At 36.5% G+C, this 17815-nt stretch overlaps 1 protein-coding gene across 1 annotated transcript in view; it reads right to left on the reverse strand.

The window, feature by feature from the left end:
* The window catches only part of GALNT3 (polypeptide N-acetylgalactosaminyltransferase 3), a 145721-nt gene that overhangs the window by 94084 nt on the left and 33822 nt on the right, over positions 1-17815 (reverse strand). The window lies entirely within an intron of this gene.

Here is a 17815-nt window from a genome sequence, read left to right on the forward strand (position 1 = left end):
AGCAATGACTCATGGAAGGAAAGCAAACGGAGGAAACAGGTATGCCAACCTGAAAACCCAAAGAACCACCAGAGCATCTATCAGACCGGCCTGCGGATCACTTGACCATGAACCATACCTTGGAAGCTTGGGGTTCTGATGGGACACCATCAGATCTAACTCCGGCACCCCTCATTTGAAGAGTAAGCTGGAAAACACCTCCAGATGAGTCTGCTTAGATAATCCGCTTCCCAGTTGTCTACTCCTGGAATGTGGATGGCAGATAGACAGCAATTGTGCGTATCTACCAACTGAAGAATCAGAGTAACCTCCTTCATGGCTAAGGAACTCAAAGTTCCTCCCTGGTGATTGATGTAAGCCACAGAGATTATGTTGTCTGACTGGAACCTGATAAACTTGGCTGAGGACAACTGAGGCCAATCCAACAGAGCATTGTAAATCGCCCTCAACTCCAAGATGTTGATGGGAAGAGCAGACTCCTCCTGAGTCCAAAGGCCCTGAGCTTTTAATGAGTTGTGCCCTGAGACAGATGTTCCTGAGAAATCCACCACGGGAGAGAGTCCCTTGATGACCGAGCTAACTATTCTCTGAGATAGATCCGTATGGTCGCCATTGTCTGAGCATGCACAACTGGAGAGCTCTCAAATGGAATCGAGCAAAAGTAATGATGTCCATGAAAGCCACCATCAGACCGATTACCTCCATACATTGAGCCACTGAAGGATAAGCAGTAGCCTGAAGAGAGAGGCAAGGATTTTGTTTTTCCTAACCTCTGTCAGAAAAATCTTCATCAATAGAGAATCTATTATGGTCCCTAAGAACACTATTCTTGTAGCAGGGGAAAGGGATATTTTTCCAGATTCACATTCCAACGAAGAAAAGACAATATCTCTGTGTGAGATTTTGCTTGTTGAAAAGATGGCGGCTGAACCAAAATGTTGTCCAGGAAGGAAGCCACAGCAATTCCACGAGAATGGATCACTGCCAAAAGAGCACCCAGAACCTTTGAACCTTTTGGGAGCCATGGCAAATTGAAGGGCAACGAACTGGAAATGTTTGTCCTGAAAGGCAAATCTCAGGAATCTGTGATGGTCCCTGTGAATAGGAACATGAAGATACGCATCCTTTAGGTCTATGGTTGTCATGAACTGACCCTCTTGTACTAAATGAAGAATGGAGTGAATAGTCTCCATTTTGAAGGATGGAACTTTGAGAAACTTGTTTAGACACTTCAAGTCTAGAATAGGATGGAAAGAACCACAAATAGGTTGAAGTAGAACCTGAGACCTTGTTCCTGCACTGGAACTGGAACTATCACTCCCAGGGAGGAAATATATTGTATACAAGACAAGAATGCCTCTCTCTTTATCTGGTCTGCAGATAATCTTAAGAGATGTAATCTGCCTCTGGGAGGAAAAGTCTTGAATTCCAATCTGTAACCCTGGGATACTATGTCCACAGTCCAGGGATGTGGGACATCTTGTATCCAGGCTTGAGAGAACTGAGAAAATCTGCCTCCCACATGATCCGATCCCGGATCGGGGGCAACCCTTCATGCCGTTTTGGAATCAGCTGTGGGTTTCTTTGATTGTTTCACCTTGTTCCAAGACTGATTGGGTTTCCAAGAAGACATGGATTGTTCCTGCTTGGAAGAAGAAGGGGAAGGTTTTCCTCTGAAGTTACGAAAGGAAACTTACTCTGACGTCCTTTAGGCCTATTCTTCTTATCTTTAGAGTAGAAAAAGACCCTTTTCCACCCGTAATATCAAAGAATTTCTGCCAAACCGGGTCCAAACAAGGTTTTGCCTTTGTAAGGAATCGCCAGAAGCTTGACTTTAGAGGAAACGTCCGCAGACCAGGATTTCAACCATAACGCCCTGCGGGCTAGGACAGCGAAACTAGAAGTTTCTAGTCTAACAACCTGTAAAATGGCATCTGCAATAAAGGAATTGGCCAACTTAAGAGCTTTAATCCCATCTTGAATTTCATCCAAGGAAGTCTCTACTTGAAGAGAATCAGACAAGGCATCGAACCAATAAGATGCTGCACTAGTCACAGTGGCAATACACACAGCAGGTTGCCATTGGAGACCTTCATGAACATAAATATTTTTCAAATAAGCCTCCAGCTTCTTGTTCATCTGATCCTTAAAAAAGCAGTTATCCTCAATAGGAATAGTGGTTCTCTTAGCCAAAGTGGAAATTGCCCCTTCAACTTTGGTACAGTATAGATAAGTTTCAAAAGATTTTAATATTCAATTAAAATAAGGAAAAAATACACTTTAAATTTTATCCCAAATTAGGATAATTTCCCAGCTAAAATTATGTGAGAAACATTAAGAAAAAAACATTTAATAAACCTCAAACTTCTAAAATACCCCTCAGGCAATCCCATACCTCAATTACTGAGGTGCCTTACCGCTACCAATTAAGACCGGATCATCCAGAAATGGAGAAAAACAACTTTTTCCTCAGAAACAAAAAGAAATTTAGCCTTACATTAAGTTTAAACTTGTATTGTTTTATCAAGTAAATATGTGTCAGAAAATAAAGCCTAATAAAAACATTTTACCCTTTCTTTTTAAAAGAGTTTAAATGTTAGTCTCACACATGCCACAGTGCCTGCTTCATGCCCCAGTGTAACCCATACAACAGGATTATCTGTGTCCCAATAAAAAAGTTTAATTTGTTAAGTGCATGGTCTCCCCAACTGGAAGAAAAAACACTTACCTGCTCCGCTGTCTGGCATGTAGAAAGTTACAAGGTATGAGAGGACACAGCTTTCTAAACTAAGGCAGCAATTATTAGGAAAATGCAGTAAGTACCTCTTTACAAGTTCCTAACTGCTTTAAAGCCACCACTACCCGACTGCAAGGAATGACATGGAATACGGCTATACCCCAAAACTTGCTTGTAGATGAAATCAAAATTTTTCTTTAGACACCTAAACTTCACCTCCTCCATGCACCAAAGGAAAAGAAAAATCACTGGGGGTTGTGGGGTAAGGGAGTGATACTAAGCAGTTTAACTGTGGTGCTCTTTGCCTCCTCCTGCTGGCAAGGGGTGATATTCCCAACAGTAATTACTCAAGCCGCGGACTCACCATATCTTAGGAAAGAAAATTAAGATTAAAAAAAAACTAATTAAAAACATCAATATGATACTCAGTGAAACACTCAACCTTATAAATACATCATATCCTCTCAATCAGTATGACATATCACTGGGAAGATTCCCTGCGAGTCTAAAGTCACTAAGCTGGCCCATGTCTAGGAGGAGTTTCGTTTGTTATACATCGATTGATGTTTGTAATTTTTATGCTCATTAGTAAGAGTTACATTTTAGATTCCTAGGCCCAGTGTGTTTAACCCCTTAAGGACCAAGGCCATTTTTCAATTTCTTTCCCTTAAGGACCAGGGCTATTTTTACATTTCTGCGGTGTTTGTGTTTAGCTGTAATTTTCCTCTTACTCATTTACTGTACCCACACATATTATATACAGGTTTTCTCGCTACTAAATGGACTTTCTAAAGATACCATTATTTTCATCAGATCTTATAATTTATTAAAAATATTATAAAATATGAGGAAAAAATGAAAAAAAAAAAAAAACCACACTTTTTCTAACTTTGACCCCCAAAATCTGTTACACATCTACAACCACCAAAAAACAACCATGCTAAATAGTTTCTAAATTTTTTCCTGAGTTTAGAAATACCCAATGTTAACATGTTCTTTGCCTTTTTTGCAAGTTATAGGGAAATAAATACAAGAAGCACTTTGCTATTTCAAAAACACTTTTTTTCAAAATGAGCGCTAGTTACATTGGAACCCTGATATCTGTCAGGAATACCTGAATATCCCTTGACATGTATATATATTTTATTTTTTTAGAAGACATCCCAAAGTATTGATCTAGGCCCATTTTGGTATATTTCATGCCACCATTTCACCGCCAAATGCGATCAAATAAAAAAAATTGTTCACTTTTTCACAGAAATTATTTACAAACAACTTATGCAATTATGGCATAAATGGTTGTAAATGCTTCTCTGGGATCCCCTTTGTTCAGAAATAGCAAACTTATATGGCTTTGGCGTTGCTTTTTGGTAATTAGAAGGCTGCTAAATGCCACTGCGCACCACACGTGTTTTATGCCCAGCAGTGAAGGGGTTAATTAGGGAGCATGTAGGGAGCTTGTAGAGTTAATTTTATCTTAAGTGTAGTGTAGTAGACAACCCAAAGTATTGATCTAGGCCCATTTTGGTATATTTAATGCCACCATTTCACCGCCAAATGCGATCAAATTTAAAAAAAACTTAAATTTTTTCGCAATTTTAGTTTTCTCACTGAAATTATTTACAAACAGCTTGTGCAATTATGGCACAAATTGTTGTAAATGCTTCTCTGGGATCCCCTTTGTCCCGAAATAGCAGATATATATGACTTTGGCGTTGTTTTCTGGTAATTAGAAAACCGCTAAATGCAGCTGCGCATCACACGTGTATTATGGCTAGCAGTGAAGGGGTTAATTAGGTTTGTAGGGAGCTTGCAGGGTTAATTTTAGCTTTAGTGTAGAGGTCAGCCTCCCACCTGACACATCAGACCCCCTGATCCCTCCCAAACAGCTCCCTTCCCTCCCCCACAATTGTCCCCGCCATCTTAAAGGGATACTGTACCCAAAAAATTTCTTTCGTGATTCAGATTGAGCATGAAATTTTAAGCAACTTTCTAATTTACTTCTGTTATCAAATTTTCTTCATTCTCTCGGTATCTTTATTTGAAATGCAAGAATGTAAGTTTAGATGCCGGCCCATTTTTGGTGAAAAACCTGGGTTGTCCTTGCTGATTGGTGGATAAATTCATATTTTTTTTAGCATATTTACATATGCTGTGGTGTAGCATCCCCCCTTAGCCCCAAACCTCCCTGACCCCCCCCCCCCCCCAAACAGCTCTCTAACCCTCCCCATCTGCCTTATTGGGGGCCATCTTGGGTACTGGCAGTTTTTTTTTTTTTTTTCTGTAGTGTAGCTTCCCCCCCCCCACAAACCAACCCCCACCACCTGCCTGATCTTTTGTTTTTTTTTAATTTTTATTCCATTTTTTTTTAAATTTGTATACCAACTTTTTCTGTAGTGTAGCGGTTCCCACCCGCTCCCTCCCCGTGCACGCACCCGCCCCCGCCCTCCCGTGCGGGCCCCCGGACATCCCCGCCCACGATCCCGCCCCCCTCCACATTACCGATCATTATCGATGGCCGCCCCCCGCCTCCCACACAGGCTCCCACCCACCAACGATACCGGTCATCGATGTCCGGTGCAGAGAGGGCCACAGAGTGGCTCTCTCTGCATCGGATGGCCAAGGGGTGTTATTGCAGGATGCCTCGATATCGATGGGTTTTAAGTGTGTGCCATGAGCATTTGGCACCCCATGTCATATTTTTTGATGGTTTAAAGTAAATATCACAATGTGGGTAAATGGAGTTTGAAATGTTGAAATACTTGTTTCATTAAAGGGATAGTAAACCCAAAAACGTTTAAAACATTTTTTAAAATGTCATTATATATATTAAATATTTCAAATAAGTACCTGTTAAACGTTTTCCCTCGTTTTCTAGTTATTCCATATTAAAAATATTTATTTTGCCAAACCCATTTTATTCTCATTATGTGCTCCCTATAATGAAGTTCTACCTAGGTAGAATCATCATGGAGACCCGCATGCGCATATCATTCTTTTAAAATAAACGCATACGCATCATGGCCGCTCAGTCCTAGCTAATGCGGCGCATCACTGACACGGGAAGCAGAGTGGACTTCATTATAGTGAGGTCGACGTTTGTGGGAGTGAAGCACCAGAGCACTGAAGATTCACGGAGCAGAAGCATGGGGAATCGTCTATGTCAGTTTGCTCGAGGTAAGTATAATAATAAGTAACCCTAGGCTAATGAGCAATTTGATTTGATCTTAGTAAAAGGAAAGTAACCCCTATACTAACGAGCATTTTTTTAACCTCTAGAAAAATGAGCATGTTGGGTTATTTCTTATGATAAAGTAGACAACCCACAGCAATTATTTTTAACACATAGACTAACAAGCAAATGTTTTTGTTCTTACAAGTGAATTATTAACATCCGAAGTTGCTGTCGCTTTTAATCTTTGCATCTCTTGCAATTAATCTGTTGTGAGAACAAAACAACTTGCTTGTTAGTCTAGGGGTTAAAAATAATTGCTGGTTAGTCACTATGTGCTGTCTGCCTTATAAGAAGATTATATTTGCCTTGAGCAAAGTAAAATATAAGCCCCTGTAGTATGTGGAAACTATTGACATCGTCAACCGGTCTGCGCATGCAAGGTTTCAATAAAGAAAGAGCGTTCTATTAATATTTAAATGAAATGGGCGAAAACACTTGCCTATTGGATGGGATGATTAGTTCATTTTGCATAAACTCTTCCTATTTTATGGGCGGTCGTTACCGCTTGTTGTAAGTGAATTTTAAAGTTAAATTAAAGATATTAAAATATTAAAAGCTTCTTTTCAGGAAAAAAAAAAGTAAGTTGATTTTATTGCATAAATATCTATAATTATGTAGTTTTTTTTTTAATATTTGGCAAAGATTTCTAACCCTTTAAATTGAATTAATCTATTTTTTCTCTGGAACACAAATTATATGTAAGGTTTATATATATATATATATATATATATATATATATATATATATATATATATATATATATATATATATATATATATATATATATATATATATATATATATATATATATATATATATATATATAAGAAACCGGGTGCAAGTTATTTCTTTGGAGTATAATATATATATATATATATATATATATATATATATATATATATATATATATATATATATATATATATATATGTCTTAAAACTAATTAAACATGGATTGTGTAATATAGATATTTAGCTTGATGTAATGACCATATAGCTGAAATATACATGGAGTTTCCATTTATGATCTGCTTTTTGCTGGAGATTAGAATCACAAAAGATAAACAAACAAATGAAACTATCTGTATTCAAATATTTAATTTGAATGATGCATCATTAAATTGATATATATTTATTTTATTTTGATAGCATGTATTTTTTTTTGGTGTGGGGGAGGGGTATAGGAGCACCAGCAAGGATAAAAAAAAATCATCAGGAGGCCAAGACAAATCAGCTGACATAGACAAGGTCAAAAATCAGTTCAATAGACTTAAACAAAAAAACAAAAAACCTTCTGATTGAAACAATAAATAAAACAGGTATCAAATAGATTAAGCTTGCATTATTAATAGCCAAAAGCAAATGAAGCAGTCTTGTGCATTCAACACAAAACTATTACACTAGAAAACAAGTCAGATCAGCTATAGAGCAACAGTCACAACTACGAGGAAGATGTGTAAAAGTTACAGAAGACAAAATAATATAAGGAAACTTGAGATGGCATTAGCTTGTTGCATTTTTCATTTCATATGTGTGATAACTTTCTTTTTTGACTTGCATTTCCCTTTAAATCACATCTAAGGGATAACAAAAAATACTCAGTAACTAGGATATATACCCTAGAGTACAACACAGTATTATTCCGTAGAGAATATGTATTTCTATTTGCATAGGCAAGAAGATATTCTGCAGTGTACTTAATTTTCTCTGTTTACTGAATGAATGAAACCGCTCTTTCTGTATAGAAATGCTTGACTTGCTTTATGTTTGAACCTAATACCTGACAACTTTGGATCAAGATTACGTGTTCTGGTATTGAACTTTTAGATTAAAAAAAAAAAAAAGCTGCTCAGCTTAAACACTGAGATCATTATCCTCATTTAGGGTTGTCCCTTATTATCCTCAGCAGAAATACATTTTTAAGTCTTGGAAAGCCCAAGTTTACCACAATAGAGCATATAAATGAGAGGTGCGGGAGCAGTGACAATTCATACTGTCCTATGGAAACCACAAGCTGCAGTTGACTTTGGCAAAACATAGGTTTTGGAATAAGGCAAAGGTTTGGATGTAAGTGGAACACAGGCACTGAGGTGACAAATCACTCAGGAGACAGAGTTGCATTTGTTATCTTGTTCAGTAACTTGTGTTTAACACAGGAGTAACAAACTGAAAAATTCTCTTTTGGTTTACAATAATCAGCTTTTGAGAGCTCTGTGTGAATCCTGGATCAGATGTAAATTCCCCAAATTAAAAGTAAAAATAAATAATACGGGGGGAGATTGTAGCGTGGGTGACGTCAACACGCAACGTAGTTGCGCTCCTGGTGTGAGAGAGTGGAGACGGGACAACGGCTAACAAGCCGCGTATGCCGCTGAGATCCAGGGAGAAACACCACAGCCGGAGTAAGGCCATTTGGTGCGGTAGATCCAACATGCCGCCATGGCGGATCTGGCGGTGAGAGACTGAAGCGCAAGAGAGTGGTTCCTCATTTGCCACAGGTTGCAGCCTCGCACAAAAGAAGGGCCTAGGGGAGCACACACATACCCCGACCAGTAAGCAGGGACCAGGAGTTTAAGATCTGAACTGGCTCTGCGGACGTGTCTCACAGGTTGAGACCTTCACCCCCGAATATAGAAGCAACACGGAGGTTCTTGAAGGGCGCGGGAGAGAGGTAGGAGGCCTTGATAGGCTTATAATCTTTTTTCCTGCTATCATATGTAATCAAATGTGAATTGAAAACAACAACATAGATAAGTGAGGAATAACTAATATCCCAACCTATCTCCACAATAAAAAAAAAATATATAAACTTGAAGATAAGGAGAACACTAATTAGTAGCCCCAAGAGGAGCTTATTAGTAGTCATACAAATTAAATAAGAAATCTACTGAACCTTAATTTTGGGCTCTATTCTTTTTCTTGCTGTGAGGTGGTATCTAGAAATTAAAACTGCTGGCTCAAAAGAAAGCACAGGAAGGGTGCTATCTGCTGATGCAGAGGACATCTTTAACTTAAAACCTTCATATTAATGGATCTATCCAGAAGTTAAGGAAATTACCTTTAACTAGAGAGCTACAACAATCCTATAATGTATCCTAGGAATAAAAAACCTAGCGATTGAAGGCCAGGCAGAATATGCACACAGGAAATAATTTGTACCCAGTGGAGGCTCCTCCATTTGTGCACATGAGCACGTGCCCCCCTGTCAGATGCAGAGGAAAAAAAATATAGTTTTGCAGAATAAAATATAATTTTTCCAATAGCCCCCTATTAGAAAAATTATATTTTATTTCTAACCCCCCAAAAAAAAAAATTCTGATGCTTTTTTTTTAATTAAACATACAAAATTTTGTTTCCTGGTGTGTCTCTTTAAGGGAATCGCACGTGCGATAGAGCCCTATACCCTGCCTGTCAGTGAAGTCTATTTCACTGCAGGCATCTGGGCCAGGCTTAAGCTGCTTGTATATAGATCCCTGTTCGCACAAGCTGAAGTGTGCGAGTGGGGAGGGACAACTTCAAGGAGCCAAGTTCAGCTGCGCTCTGATTGGCTGCAGGTAACCCTGCATCACCGGCTCCTCCCCCATATCAAACAGGCGTTCTAGAACTTCTAGCCAAGTTGCCTGTGTGCCATCGGATAGGCTGCGCCTGCTCGCACCATGATGCCGGTGACGTCATCACCGGCTCCTCCCCGCATCAACGGCGCGAAAAATTCAGTCTTGAGTTTGCTGTTGAGCGGAGAGGAGTCAGTGAACTGAGAGCCTGACCCTGTCTGTGTCTACTAGTCTGAGCGAACTTTACTCTGCATGCCATTTGCCATTGCAACGATTAACAATAACAATACTAACTGACCTGTGTGCTACTGTGCTGTGCTGTAAAACTGCTGTTACCTGTTGAATTACAGTTACACAGCCAGCCAGCACTGACTTACTTAGTTCTTCTGCCTGTCTGTCTGTTAGACTAGCCGCCGGGCTAGCCCTAGGCTAGAGAGGGAAAGTTAGAGGGAAAGTTAGTGGGGCCAGTCCAGAGGAACTGTCTGTCAGTCACTCACTTGGGCTGCTTTGCTTAGCTTTTTGGGCAGAATTTTATTTGTGAGACACTGTGAGAGGCTTCTTAGTTCTTGCCTGGGGCCCTGTCCCCTCATTTTGAACAGAAAGTTATTTAGTCAGAGATAGATTGAGTCAGTCTGTCAGTGTCAGAGTGAGAGTGTAGTGAATTAGCAGCAGGCCAGATACTTAAAGTTAATTATTAGAATTAATCTACACTACTAGAGTAGGACTAGGGAGTAGTGTGGTTACTTTTAGTTTTAAATCAATAGATCATTAATTAGATTGCAAGTTTTGAATTTTTTTTTCTTTTCAAAAAAGCAGTTAACTGCCTGTGCTGTTATATTAACAGTCTAATTTATTATAAAATATAAATTATAATTATATTAGTTATATTATTTACCACAAGTGTATATTTTTTAAAAACTTCAGAGCTATTTACCTACAAGTTATATATTTCATAACACCCGCAAAACTACTTGCCTAAGCCTTATTGCCTTTGCCTACTAGTTTTAGACAGTAGTTGACCTTGATCATTGACGGCTGTCGTGTCACGGCTGCTACCTGCTGTAATTAACTAACTAGTTAAAACACTATTTTAGTTTAGAATTATTAGCAGTTTGCAGAGAGTCTCAGAGTTTTTAAAACAATTATATATTTTATAACAGCTTCACAGCTACTTACCTACAAGTTATAAAAGTCACTGCTGCTACCTGCTGTAATTAACTAGTTAAAACACTATTTTAGTTTAGAATTATTAGCAGTTTGCAGAGAGTCTCAGAGTTTTTAAAACAATTATATATTTTATAACAGCTTCACAGCTACTTACCTACAGTCCTAAAAGTTATATATTTTAGAACAACCAAAAATCTACTTGCCTACTAGTTTTAGACTGTAGTTCACCTTGCCCGTTGACGGCTGTCACGGCTGCTGCCTGCTGTAATTATACTACTTAAAGTTAAAACACTATTTTAGTTTAGAATTATTAGCAGTTTGCAGAGAGTCTCAGAGTTTTTAAAACAATTATATATTTTATAACAGCTTCACAGCTACTTACCTACTACAAGTTGTATCATTTATAACAGCTGCAAAGCTAATTACCAACTTGACTTGCCTATTAAGTCAAGTTTTATATTTTATAACAGCAATACTACTATTTATATATTATAACAGCAAAACTACTTGTCTCAAAGTTATATATATATATATATATATATATATATATATATATATATATATATATTATAACAGCAAAACAACTAACCTACAAGTTATATATTTTATAAGAGCCGCAAGGCTACTTACCTAGTTAAAGTTATATATTTTATAACAGCAAAGTACTGTTCTTTGTGTGTAAGCTAACAGTTAAGATGGCACTTAGTAAAATCAGTGTGTCTGAGCTAAAGCAATTACATTTTTCAACGTTACCCATGGAAAGAAAAATTGAAATTAAAATGCTCAGGCCAACACCTATGCTTAACCTTATCCAGGTGACAAAATGTAAAAATAGAGATTTCAAAAGAGAATTCAAACCCGAAGTATATGATAAATATGCATGGATTTGTGGCTGTGAATTATCTAACAGGCTCTTTTGTTTTTATTGTCTCCTGTTTGCAAAACAAAGTGGTGAATCAAGCTGGGTGAGTTCTGGTGTCGCCGATTTATCACATTTAAATCAAAAAATAAATAAACATAATTGTTCACAATCACATTTAAACTCCACATTAGAGTTTAATTTGCTAGGAAGGGTTGATATTCGACAACAACTTGACAGTGCATATCGTTTAAATATTAAAAAACATAATGAGCAAGTAACGAAAAATCGTTATGTTCTTTCGAAAATAATTAATTGTATTTTATTTTGCGGCGCATTTGAACTTGCACTTCGAGGACATGACGAACGCGATGATTCATTAAATCCAGGCATTTTCAGAGGTCTTATAAACTTCTCAGCAGAACATCTCGCTAGTGCCACTGTTTTTAAAGGAACGTCAAAAGAAATTCAAAACGATTTATTAGACTGTATGCTTACTGTTTGCCAGAACCAAATAAAGAAGGAAATCTCAAATGCAAGTTTTGTAGCAGTGATAGCAGATGAAACTACTGATGTTTCATCTGCCTTCCAATTGGTTGTTGTTTTTAGATACATTATAGGTAACGGACAACCGGTTGAGAGATTCTGGGAATTCACTAATCCAGCTGGACATGATGCAGAATCTTTAGCTACGTGTATTCAAGCTACTTTGGAAAAAGTTATAGACAACCCAGAGAAACTGATATCGCAGAGTTACGACGGTGCAATCGTGATGAGTGGTCAGCATGCAGGTGTTCAGGCTATAATTAAACGTACCTACAAGAATGCACATTTTGTGCATTGCTATGCACATCAGCTCAATTTAATTGTTAGCCAAGCAAGCAGTCAAAATCAACAAGTTCGAGTATTTTTTTCAAATCTAAGTGACATTACTAACTTTTTTAGTAACTCACCACAAAGGATAGCTATTCTAGATGAAACTGTTAGAAGAAGGATACCTCATGGTTCAGCCACCAGGTGGAATTTCAAGAGTCGAACCGTCAATACAGTTTTTGAAAACAAGGAACAGTTAATTGAATGCATGGAAAAAATAGAGTCAACATCGAAAAAAGAAATAGCTATAAATCAAGCAGGGGCTATTCAGCGTATGTTACAAGACTCAGTATTCGTGTTTTGGCTTACAGTTTTTCACAATATTATGCCACATGTAGATGTGTTATACAACCAACTTCAGAAAACACAAACAGATGCGGCACTTATTCGAAAACATATTAACACTTTCCAGCAGACAATGTAAAACGAAAGGAATAGAATGGACACAGTGACCATGACGATATCAGAAACAGAGGAAACATCTAGGAAAAGGAAGAGAGAAAATATTCGCATTGCTCAGACTGTGGCAGCTAAAGAGATATGCGATGTTATCACAAATCAAGTAAAAGATAGATTTTCTTTTATAACTCACTACTCGGCTGTTTCTCTCCTCCAAGCGGAAAAATTTGCGGATTCCGAGAAAATTTTTCCAAATCAGCTTCTTGAACAAACATCAGCGGTTTATCACACATTACAGAAAGATCGCCTGAAAACTGAACTAGGAGTAATTTACAGAAGACCAGATTTCCGAAATATGAATGGTGCCATCAGTCTTCTACAGTTTGTAATAGAAAATAACTTGGACAGTACTTTCTCGGAGACCTACAAACTGTTGCAAATTATTTCGACTATTCCCGTGACAACTGCTGAGGCTGAGAGATGTTTCTCAACTTTAAAACGAGTTAAGACATTTCTAAGGAGCACCATGACTGAGGAAAGACTGACTGCTCTAGCCATGCTCACAATTGAAAAACAATTGATCAATGACATGCCTACATTCACCGAAAATGTTATTGATTTATTTGCCTCAAAAAAAGACAGGCGGATTGACTTAATTTACAAAAATTGTACTTGAGTTATCAACATTCTGTTTTAATCTTTACCGTTGAAGTTAATTATTAAGCACTAGTGTAATAGAAATAATCTTCTTTTGTAGAAAGTAAAATGTTGGTGTATTTATATAAATGTTGCCACGGCCTTTGGCTGCATTGCCTAATATCGAACACTGGGGGCTAGGGCAACAATAATTGAGATGTGGTTTTATTTCTCTATAAAGTGGAAGGTTCTTTAAATCCAGGAATATATATATTTTCATAAATGTACATTCAAGATACTTATTATTTCGCAGCTTTGATTAATCATTTGGTTAATATATATGTTATTATATAATTTAACTGAGCATGTATATTTTAAGACTAGACATGAGTATACTGAAGAGTATGGATTCTTGTATATTAATGTAAATATTAGACATGGTCATAATATTAAATATTATAAATATATATATATAAATATATATATATACTTACTACTGATAATATCTTAAGAGATTAACTTAATAGTCATTTTGCAAACAGGATCTTGTTTTTATTGTCTCCTGTTTGAAAAACAAAGTGGTGATTCAAGTTGGGTGAGTTATGGTGTCGCCGATTTATCACATTTAACTCCAAAAATATAAATAATTGCTACCAATCACATTTATACTCCCCATTAGAGTTTAATTTGCTATGAAGGATTGATATTCGCCAACAACTTGTCAGTGCATATTGTTTGAATGTTAAAAAACACAATGATCAAGTAACCACAAATCGTTATGTTCTTTCCAAAATTATGAATTGTATTCTATTTTCCGGCGCATTTGAGCTTTCACTTCGAGGACATGATGAACGCGATGATTCATTACATATTGGGAGACTTAAAAGGATTGTAATTTAATACTTAGTATGATAATAATAATCAGCTATACTATTAACTATTTGAAATCAATTGATTAATCATTTCATATTCTGATATTACATTGCATTTAATTAGAATTCTGTAGTGATTAATTTATTGTAACGATATTTATATTTCCTTATTATCCCACTTTAATATAAATATATTCCATATTTGAAGTCATTGCTTAATAAAGTATAGGAGTATATAAAACTATATGAAAATTAGGTACAAGTCATTTCATATGAAATTTTGTCTTCTATATGCTTGCATCGATTCTGACCTAGAAAACCTTTCCAGACGTATATGTGGATTCACACCTTCAAAAGTATTGTTAGTCTCATCATTTGTATATCATACAAGGGATAATTACTTACTTTCCTTAAGATTGAGCATATCTGAACTAAAGTACAGAATTGTTTCTCTGTCACCCCAGAGAGGTAACATGGTTATCTTGTTTGTAGAGATCTAATCTCATTAAGCGATGAAGTAAAGAATCTTTTGAAGCTTAAACTTTAACAAATGGTCCCTTTGTATATTTTTTAGATATCGTGCCTGTGATCTGTATTGGAGCATAGTATTTATATATAATTGATGTTACATTTCATAAAAATATATTTCATATCTGAGTACATTACTTTAATACAGTTTGAGTGCATGAAATCATATACAGTTGTATGCAAAAGTTTAGGCACCTCTGACAATTTCCATGATTTTCAGTTATAAATAATTGGCTGTTTGGATCAGTAATTTCATTTTGATCTATCAAATAAATGAAGGACACAGTAAAAATTCAGTAGTGAAATTAGGTTTATTGGATTAACAGAAAATGTGCAATATGCATCAAAACAAAATTAGACAGGTGCATACATTTGTGCACCCTTGTTATTTTGTTGCTTTGAATACCTGTAACTACCTAGCACTGATTAATTGGAAGAAAAAATTGGTTTGGTGAGCCCATTAAGCCTTAAACTTCATAGACAGGTGTATCCAATCATGAGAAAAGGTTTTCAGGTGGCCAATTGCAAGTTGCTCTCTATGACTCTCCTCTGAAGAGTGGCAACATGGGGGCCACAAAACAACTCTCAAATTACCTAAAAACAAAGATTGTTCAACATCATGGTTTAGAGGAAGGCTACAAAAAGCTATTGCATAGATTTAAGATGTCAGTGTCCACTGTGAGGAACATAGTCAGCATGGTGAGGATATGGAAGACCACAGGCACAGTTCTTGTTAAGGCCAGAAGTGGCAGGCCAAGTAAAATATAGGATAGGCAAAGGATGATAAGAACGGTCAAAAACAGCCCACAGACCACCTCCAAAGACCTGTACTACTGGGAATATTGTTGAGGGTCTCATGGATTCCACTCAATATCAGCAGATACTTGAGAATAATGTTGAGGAATCAGTCACAAACTTCAATTGAAGTTACCCCCAGGCCGGGGCTGGATATTTCAAGAAGACGATGACCAAAAACACTGCTGGTTCAAATGGGTGGGGCCATTTCATGGGCGTGACTTTTGCAAAGGGGTGTGGCTTTTAAAAATGGGTGTGGCGTGTCAAAAGGGGCGTGGTTTTTAAAAAAAGGGGCGTGGCTTTCTAAAAGGGGCAGGGTCTTGTGCACCCCCATCCTAAAAATTCACCAGCCGCCACTGTTTGTACCTAAGCTGATGGATAAGTATCTTTTACAACCAAAAATGTCTCCAAAACTGAAAAGTTCAGAGAAAAAGACGAATAAGTCTTGGATTTCGCCAAACAAACCAGCTACAGAGGATAAGGCATTGGAATCAGTGGATGCTGTGGACATTGCCTCTCAGGTCTCAGCACTAATTATTCCAAAAATAGAAGAGATTCATCTACGATTGGATATCATTATGGAGCAATTTAAAATCCAGCAAGAAAGGATAACTGAATTAGAGCAAAGGCTCTCTGACAAGGAGGACAATCAAAACATAATGAATGCAAATCTTGAGATGGTAATGAAACAAAATAAAATACTCACAAACAAAATAGAAGAGATTGAAAACAGAGCAAGGCGGAATAATTTACGCTTGATTGGCCTACCAGAATCCCTGAAAGCTCAGGATCTGAAGAGATTTGCAGAAGTAACCCTTCCCTCCCTTTTGGGGATACAACAAGAAAAATCTCTCTTCCTTGTGGAAAGAATACACAGGCTGGGCAAAGAACAAGATGCTGCTGCACAAAACTCAAAGAAACCGTGGCCAGTTATTGCTAAGTTTTTAAATTATCAGGGGAAGATGGAGATAATGCAAGCTTTTAGGAAACAACAAACTCTTCAATTCAATGATAATAGGATTCTGATTTTCCAGGACTTTTCTGTAGAGACTTCTACCAAGGAGGCAATTTTGCCCTTTATGTTCACGACTAGTACACGAAAAAAGATATTTTTCATTATTGTATCCTGCGAAGCTCAGAATTAAATCTGGACTAAATTTCTTTATCTTTGAAACCCCGGAAGCAGCCCAAAACTTTCTTGATAATGAATCTAAATAACAACATTTATAATATAATGAGAGATCTCGATTCATTAAATAACATATTTTTTTTTTGTAGCATTAATTTTTGGAGGATTTTCTTTTTTTTTTTTTTTTTTTTTTTTTTTATATACATATATTTTTAATATTGTATGCATATATAATTTTTTTTTTCTTTTTTTGCACCTCTTCTCACAAACATAGTGGAGATGTGTAAATATATCATACGGATGACTAATTTTTATGTTTTTTGCACTTGGCATTTCACGGTTTTTGTTTATTCACTAGTTAACCATTTATGTCCAATGCTGTGTATGCAATCACCCTTTACAAATTTATATGGACTTACTTAATTTTGATGCAAGATTTATTTATGGAAGAGAGATGTTTTTTATTCTTTAAAGACTCTGGGAAGAGGCTCTCTCCCTTTGAACACTTGTTTGTTATATTAGAAAATATTCACAAATGTTTCACACTAGATGCACTTAAAGGATATAATTTTGGTGAAATTGCACAATTCTGTTATAGGAAATGTCTATATAGGAAAGCTATACTGAACAGATTGAAATATTTATTCAGTATTAAGTTTAAAGAGAATTAGATTTTTTTTTTTTTGTTTGTTCCTTTTTTCATAAACACAGTGGAGATGTGTAAATATATTATATGGATGACTAATTTTTATGTTTTTTGCACTTTGCATCTTACTGTTTTTGTTTATTCACTAGTTAACTATTTATGTAGTATGTTGTGCAGATATTCAATCACTTTTTACAAGTTTATATGGACTTACATAATTTTGACACAAGATTTATTTATAGAAGAGAGATGTTTATTGTGCTTTAAAGACTCTGGGAAGAGGCTCTCTCTTTTTGAACACTCGTTGGTATCATTAGAAAATATCTATAAATGTTTTACACTTAAATGTTATAATTATTGTGGAATCACACAACCCGGTCACAGGGAAT

Source organism: Bombina bombina, chromosome 1, assembly GCF_027579735.1.
Source record: "Bombina bombina isolate aBomBom1 chromosome 1, aBomBom1.pri, whole genome shotgun sequence".
Taxonomy (NCBI): domain Eukaryota; kingdom Metazoa; phylum Chordata; class Amphibia; order Anura; family Bombinatoridae; genus Bombina; species Bombina bombina.